Source organism: Perognathus longimembris, chromosome 22 (assembly GCF_023159225.1).
Source record: "Perognathus longimembris pacificus isolate PPM17 chromosome 22, ASM2315922v1, whole genome shotgun sequence".
Classification (NCBI taxonomy): domain Eukaryota; kingdom Metazoa; phylum Chordata; class Mammalia; order Rodentia; family Heteromyidae; genus Perognathus; species Perognathus longimembris.
Window position 1 is genome coordinate 14,949,522 of NC_063182.1, and position 9,121 is coordinate 14,958,642.

Consider the following 9,121-nt stretch of genomic DNA (forward strand, 5'->3'; position numbering starts at 1 on the left):
TCTCACTTATTTTACTCATTTAATTTTCAGTTTGACTTATAATTGTCATTTTTCTTGTACATCATGAATTCTCTATGATTTTCCTGATTTGTTATTTTATAAAACAGGTTGATTGAATTTGGAGTTCAAAAGGCATTTAAAATTATTAAAAATATGTGTGGACTACTGATAAAATTACTTTAGTTCTTTGGAGCTTTTTTTTTTTCCTAGTTGACTTACTTGAGCTCAGGGACATAGTCATACCTCTAGCTCTGTTTTTTGTTTGTTTGTTTGTTTTTGTTTGCTTGTTTTGTTTTTATGGCTATTTAAAGATGGAGAATTCCCTGCTTGGACTGGCTTCAAACTGCAGTCCTCCAGATCTCAGCCACCCCAGTAGCTAGGATTACAAGCAGAAGTCATCTAGGTAACACTTATTTTTTCACTACTCCCCAAAGCACCAAACTAATTCTTCCTTCCTGCCCTGTGCACAGTTATTCCCATCTGAAAGGTCTTCCAATGACTTACTTGATTGTTACTATTACTGAATCCATTACTTGATGAATTTCCATCTCCTCTTATGACCTCCTCAAGTTATTCTATCACTACCGAACCATCAGATCTTCAAACAACCAGTGCTTTTCACTTTTCCCCAGTGAAAATCTTAATCTTATTTTTTAATCTTAATCTTACAAAGAAGTAATTATAACTAGTTCTGGCTGTTTAGATAGCTGTATATCTTAGAGATACTGCTGTCTTGCAAACTTTTATAGTCTCTTTACTGTGTACACTGGAGAAAATTAATTTTTTAGACAACAAGTTTTATACCAAATCCCCAATTCCCAGTGTTTTCTGGCTTGATTCCTGGGTGGATACTGTTTCTAGAAACAAGAAGGGGGATTGAACAAGCATGCATCTCACTCAAAGACATTTCTGGTATGTTCTTTCACTCCAGTTTTCAGTCAAAAACATTTGTGGTATGTTCTTTCACTCCAGTTTTCTAGTCATTTCATTACAGTGACTTAAAGTTTATTTTCCTGAAATAATTTTGAATAATTGATAAATTTCCAAATTATAAGTTCAAAGGTAGAAGAAGGGTATAAAAAGTAAATTCTCTACTAATGACATTGTCTCTGTGTATAATATTTCTTTCTCCCTAGAATCAATTGCTAGTAGCTGGTGGATATTTTTTATGTACAAACACACACACACGAAGTATATCAGATGTGTATATGTGTGTGTGGTATATGCATACATTTACATATATGACTCTAATACAACAAATTTACCAAGTATATAGAAATCATGAATCTTTATTTGTTCACAGTTTTCCCCAAAATTTTATAGGGTTGTATAGGATTTCTGTTATGTAATCCTCTTGGTGGACGTTTAATTATTTTTTCTCATTCTCTATGTTACCACATAATCCAGTGTGCCATATATCTCTGTTACAGTTGTATGCAAGACATATACATGAAGAGAGGAACTACTTGGAGTCATTTTGTTAGTTGAGGGTATGTATATGTAAAGCTGTGATGGCCATCATAAATTTACAGTTCATACAGGAAGCTTATATTTATCTTTCAAGCTCTGTTGCACCAGAGCAAGTCTCTGCAAACCTGGCCAATTCTTAGCATCATTTGAATTTTGTTTGTCTGATGACTGAAAATGTTATCTCCTGGTTTTGATCTGTTACTATGACTGACTAGGCATTGGCAACACTTTACATATTAAAATAATTTATATTTTCTTCTCTGAGCTTTCATTTTATTTCTCTTGCTACTGTCTATTGTATGGGGGCCTTATTCTCCTTACTGACTCGTAGAGTATCTGTATGTAAACAGGAAATGATTTATTGTATGTTAGATTTATGTCAAAATATTTATCCAACTGACATTTGTCTTATAACTTAGTTTTCAACTGTTTTCTTTGACTATCAGGAACTATATGTGGTACATTATGGTGATGACATTGACTCAATTTCACTACAAGAGTCTAAGGTTTTGCTTGTTGCTCAGATAAACTCTCAGTATTCTGAGTTCATAAATATTATTTTACAACTTTTGATAGACATTTTCAGAGTATTAAGTTTTCATGAATTTCTTTCAAGTTCTTACCCAGCTCAAATTATAAATAAGCTCTTAGAATAGAGTCTACGGATTTTTTCTGAAACTATTACTTATTTCCAAGCCACTTATTGAATATGCCTTTGTTTTCTTACTATGTCAATCTCTTAGTGACTAAAAATGAATGTCATCTGCTTACTTTTCTAAGTTATTCCATTGAGTTATCTATTTACATACCAGTATCACTTTCCTCATTCTCTAATGTTTTAAACAATTGTTGCTTCTGTTGTCTACTTCTTCATAAATTTTTTCCTGTTATCTACTTCTTCATAAAATACTTCCTGACTAGTACACACTTGCTTTTACCCATCTGAACTTTAGAAACGAACATGTCAAGATGAAGAGAGTAAGTACATATCACTAGTATATTTATCAATGTATATACAAGTTCACCTGTATGTTGTTATTTGATTTTTGCTTATGTATTTTTTTTCTTTTTTGCAAACTCATACACTCCTTTTCTTTTTGGCACCTAGCTGATATAATTTTTAAAACATACTACTTCTGTATTGTAAAGTTAATATAAAGCCTAGTCACATGTTCAAAATTGTTGACTTTGATTATATGAGTTTTTATGTTGATTCTTTTGGATTTTCCAGATAGCCAGTTACATCCCATGAAAATAAGATGTATTTTTCTTCATGTTTCAAATCTTTATTGTTTTTTGAGTCTATCAAGGTGTATGAAAACTTTAACACAAGTCCTAACTAAATACACACACCTAAAATGTTCCTCACTGCAGTGTGAGCACACCAAGAATGTTAGTTGGCATAGTAGTTGGTTTTTCCCTAGTTTTTCAAAGGGAGGGGGACCTCCAAAATGAAAAACCTCTAATAGATTAAAAATAATTTGAATGTAGTTAAGAAATAAATGTTCATGAGTGTTCAGAATATATTAAAGAGAAAATACTGGTTTGTGTGGGGTTTTTCTCCTAAAGAAAAAGAAAAAGAGGCTTATATGAATCTGAGAAGATTGTTAGATTTTTGTCAGAAGATTACTGAATTTTCAGGTTGACAGAAAACTGGCATTCAGCTGGGTGGAGTGCTATGTACTTGTAATGCCATCTGCCTGTGAGAAGGAGATGGCAGGCTTCTAAGTTTGAGTGTAGGCTTGAGCAAAGTTTCCAAGATTCTATGTTAGAAACAAGATATATGTATAATGTGAGGGTATTGGTGGAGTTGTGAAAGATGTGGGAGAACTATGGAAGGGGTAACACTGATCTCCATGCATTGTATTTTAAACTGATACTGTACAACTACATGAAGACAGTAAAAGAGAAAGACCAGCTGGGAATGTGGCTTAGTGGTAGAACACCTGCGTAGCATGCATGAAGCCCTGGGTTTGATGCCTCAGCACCACATATATAGAAAATGCCAGAAGAGGTACAGTGGCTTAAGAGGTAAAGTGTTAGCCTTGAGCAAAAAGAAGTCAGGGACAGTGCTCAGGCCCTGAGTCGAAGCCACAGGAATGGCAAAAAAAAAAAAAAAAAAAAAAAAAAAAAGACAGAAAAAATAGCTGAGGACATGGTTCAAGAAGTCCAGTGATTGCCTAGAATGCAGAAAGCCCTGTATTCATACTCACTATAAAACCAAAAACAAATATTTTCACTCATTGCCTTCTCATTGTGAGCAGAAAGAAAATAGCATATGTCTTGTCATAGCTGTAGTCATGTGACAACCAGGATGGCTGGAGGGAAAGCACACAAATGACAAATTAAAAGAAAAGCTTTTACTATTTTCTCCTTTATCAAGTTTTTATTAACATTAATCTCTTTTATTCCATTTATAAAATTGCTGACAATTGACTCAGAGATTACTTAAAATATACAAGATGGATAGTTTGTTGCATCAAGCATAGTAAGTGGATTAAATGTAAAGCTAAATGAAATATAAAAAAATAATGGTATCAATAAAGAATTAAGAGCAAATAATATCCCCTTGCATTTTCTTAGCTGAAAATCAGCTATAACTTATAAGGAAAAGTTTGTCAGTAATAGTAATAATAAGAATAACAATAATAATAACAACAACAACAAGAACAAAAACAATTTAAAGTAATTGCCAAGGATTCATACATCTCATCTTTGCTACTCAAGAGACTATGATAGGGAAGGTTAAATTTTGAGGTTATACCAGGAAGAAAAGTTCTTGAAATTTCATTTCCAAAATAACCAACAGAAAGCCAGGCTAGTAGTTACAATTGTGGAGACCCAGCAGATCAAGGAAGCCAAGTAAGTATAGGGTCCTGAGTTCAAATTTCAGCACAGGAAAAATAACCATTACAATCATTGTTTTAGTGTTAAAATGTAATGGAAAGGAATTTGTTTTATATGTATTACTTTTGTAAATATAATTTAAAATTTGATTTGAGGACAAAGTATAGTAATAGGTTATCATTCATTACTTCACAATCTGAGGAAGAAGAGTATGTATCAAAGTTATGTAGATAGACATGGATTCAAAAGCAAAAGACAGAGGGAGGGAGTTAACAACGTTCAACTAGAAATGTACTTACTACCTTACATATGTAACTGTAACCCCTCTGTACATCACCTTGACAATACAAAGAAATAAAAAAGTAAAAGGCAATAAAACAAAAATTAAAATAACATAAAATTTCTGTCTAAATGTAATTCGACTCTATGTATACTATATAATATAATTCTACTACTTCTGAGTTGAAAAAATAGCAAATTTTCCTTAACATGTATACTAATTTAATATATGTAATAAAGATAGGATATTGTACATATCATATAGAACAGTAGATATTTGCTTTTCAACCTCATGTTAAAATTATATGAAATATTCACATACAAATTTTAAATTGTATACATTTCTCTCAAAGCACATTCCAATATGAAAATTGGGTGAGCAAAATAATGAGAATTGGGTCTACTATGAGGGAGGGCATAGCACATGCTGAGTACTTTTTGTTACATAACTTCACCTGGTATTCAGACATCAACATATCACATTCATTGAGATAGTCACATGTATAATTATGACTTGTCAATTAAAATAATACTAGTTTACAATGAAAATTATAACGTATTAAACATATACTTTTGAGATGAAAACAAAACTAAGAATTCTCATCAAGTGAAAATATTTTATTTATTTATTTTTGGTGCTGGACATGGAAAGTATCAGAATTTCCTGATAGTATGTGCTCTATCATTGAGTGATTCGAAACACAATGGCAAACCTGCCTTTTTGGTTTTACTTAATTACCCTAGGAAGTTTAATTTGCAGATACATTTTAAAGTTGAAAAATAAAATAGTAAAGAATATTTAAAAGACTGATGCTACAAAGATCACAATTATTCCAACCATTTCTTTAAGTTCTGAGATCTTTGCTTTCATTCACAGCATTATTTCGTCTTCAGAACATGCACAGTGATGCAAACTGTTTTGTAAAGCAAGCCGTGATCTAAAATATAATTAGATGCCCATTTTGAACTGAAGTACAGAATTATTACCCATTACAAGGTGAGTCTTCACTCCATCCATAGTCAATGATTGAAATAGGAAAGGTGGTGTTTTTTTTTTCTTCTTGTTGTTTTTAATACATTCAGATACGATCTTCTGTTATCTTCGTTTTAGAAGGGATACATGTTTTCTTCTTTTTTTTTTCTTTATTGTCAAAGTGAAGTACAGAGGGGTTACAGTTTCATATGTAAGGCAGTGAGTACATTTCTTATCCAACTTGTTACCTCCTCCCTCATTCCCCCTCCCCATCCCCCCCACCATGAGTTGTATAGTTGGTTTACATCATATAGTTTTGTAAGTATTGTTGTTGCATTGGTTTGTCTTTCGATACTTTGTCTCTCGATCCTTTGTCTCTTGATTTTGGTATTCCCTTTCCCTTCCCTAGTTCTAATACACATGTATACAGTATCCAGGGCACTAAAATCAGTTACACTGATATCAAGGGTAAAAACACAGAAAGGGAATAGGAAAAAAAGAAGAAAAAAGGGACGGTTTCATATGGCATGTTGAAAATATCTACCACAGTGATATACCACTTGTTTCCATAACTTGAAGTTCATTTTGCTTAGCATCATCTAATGTGATCACAGGCATAGCTATTGAGCTATTGTGATCTTCTGCTACAACTATCCTAGACATGTACCAATTATTCCTTATGAGGGAAACCATAGAGTCCATGTTTCTTTGGGTCTGGCTCACTTCACTCGGTATGATTTTTTTCAAGTCCTAGAAGGGATACATTTTTGAGAGACATGTATGCAACAAAAACGACACAGATCTAAAAATAGACATTGTAATTCAACCTAAAATAATTTTGGTAATGATTCAAAGGTAAGACGAATATAGATGAATGTCCTTAAAAATACATCTCAGGTACTCTAATATAAATTTAAAATTGCAGGTTTTTTTTGTATAATGATGTAAAGCCTAAAGCAGAGCTCTATTCTTTCTTTTTTATAAGTAAGATATGACATAAGTGAAGAATGGGAATATTTTCGGTTTGGTCTTTGGTGTTTGGACTCAGCATCAGCTGAAAACATCCCTATATTTAACATTTTCCTTTCCCCTATTAAGTAATGTGTCACTCTGGGGATGGCCCTGTGTTAGTGACTCAGTTCTGACCAAGACTTTGCCAGGGGATATTCAGTGAATATTAAAAATTACCAGGAAATTTTGTCCTTTAAAGAGCCCGGATTTTAATAACACTTGCACACACTACTGATCCACAAGTTTTAGCTATTTTGTTTTAAATAAAGGGAGTGCGTCATCGCTTTACCTTTCATACTTTTTAACCACTGCAAAATGTTTCTTTGTTTTATTGGCCTTTAATTGTACTGAACTTGTATTTTTATTATTATTATATTTCTTTGAGCTTTTTAATTTTTAATTTTAATTCTTTCAAAGGCAGAAGGATAATCTTACATGTTCTTTGAATAGCTTCCATTCCCAATAAGGGAGACAGATAGTTCTGTTGCTTCTAATTAGTTCTGGGAAATCCCTTTATTTCTTTGAAAGCAATCTCTGCTCTTAGTCTCAGATGACACATCTGCCCTACAACTGGTGTTCTTCACAAAGGGGACAGTCTGAAGGTTCTTTCAGGCTGCCGGCAGGGAGGGGGCCTTCTGGCTGAGGGTACCTTCTCAGGGAAGGCCTTGCTCACCGCCTGCTTGGGCTGTGTCTAGTGTATATTTGCTTGATCATTTCTGACCCCACTCAGTTCTTCAATGAGCTCATGAATTAAAGATAGCAGCCAAACAATCTTCCATTCTACCCAGAGTGTGGGGAGAAAAGGAAATCTTTCTAGCTGTACACATACAAATGATGGTTCTCTATGGTTCAAAACCCACCCTTGTTATAGTCTAGTTTCTATATGATTTTAATGCTTACAAATTATCCTTTCTGTTGCATGTTTTTTCCTTCTATCACATCAAATTTATTATTTTACTTGGATAAAATATTTATCAAATCCCTTTAAACTAAAATATTACAGTTATTTAATTCCAACTCCTTTACCATTGCTTTCCTCATGATTCTGAAAAAGTAAAATAATGCTATCCAATCCTATGTAATTTGCCACACTTCCAAATTCTTTGATTAAGCCGAATTTTCCTGGATTTTTGCTTAATTTCTTCCAAGTGTTATTAAAGGTTCTGTTTATGAAACAGGAGTTGGGGAAACCTTTTTTTTTTTTTTTTTTTTGGTTTGTGACACATTTTTAAAAATTTCTGGTCATTTCTCCCTACAGTCAACAACTGCACACTATCCTATTGTAGCATTAATTCAGTGAATCATGTTCATTGTGCTTTTGCCAGCAGGGTGGGGGTGGGAAATGGACTATTTTGCTGCCCATAGTTGAAAGAGGAGACAGGGAAAGGAGAAATACATTATGTGTGTATGAATGTGGTTGGGAGTATAATGCACATATAGAATAAATCAGAAAGGAAAAACTTAATTTTTAAATACTTAGAACTGAACGTTTCTGAAAGTGTTCAGTGAAGAGCAATCTATCAAAGAAACATCTATAATTTATTGAAGATGTATCTGCTAAGATTGGTCTGTAATATAAATAAACAGAAGTTCATCTCAGATGTTAAATTACTGTTCGTGTGGTTATGTCCTGAGATCTTTCACAACCTGGATGTGGGTAGATTCAGATAACTGACATTTATTATAAGCATGATATTTTCTCCATCTCTTTGTTCTTTCTCCCTCTGAATTGGATTCTACCAGACAAACTTACCTTAGGCTTCTGAATAGGAGTATCCAAAAGTGTTGGTTGTTCATATATCCTGGGCAGCACTATTCATAAACAATGTCTTTTCTTCCACCACATTTTAAAGGGCTTGATTCTGTGCTTCAAATCTAGAAGTATGCTCAACTATCACCCAGTCTTACAGGAAAATGGAACGCAGCGCATAGCTGAAGCTGCTTACATGTCCTTGAATTAAGGGACAGAACCAACTGCAACAAAGGAAGTGGTCTGAAAGTGGGATTGACCATGCTCAAGGAAACATATATATGAGTTTAGATGACAAGAAAAAGTAGGCTTTAGTTTCAGGAAACATGATAAGAACACACAAGGTTTTGCATTTTTTAAACATTTTATAATTTTCATGCTTTTATGAACATGGGTAAAATGTCAACAAGGGGCTGGGATGTAGCTCAGTGGCAAAGCACTTGCCTAGCAAGTGCAACATCCTGGGTTCGATCCCCAGTACCAAAAAAGAAAACACACACACACACACACACACACACACACACACACACAAAATAGTTAAAATGTCAACAAGTTGGTGAAAATACTTGAAATTGATATAAAGAAGATTTCAGTAGTAAGAGGAGTGTTGGCAAGTAAGCCTATGTGTAAAATGTTTTTAAAAATCTGAAAATTTAACGGTACATATTGAAGCATTAAAACTGCATCATATTTCACCTACTAAACCACATTTTGAAACATATCTTTTTATTTTTTACTTTTTGCCAGTCCATGGGGCTTGAACTCTGGGCCTGATCACTGTTCCTGCCTTC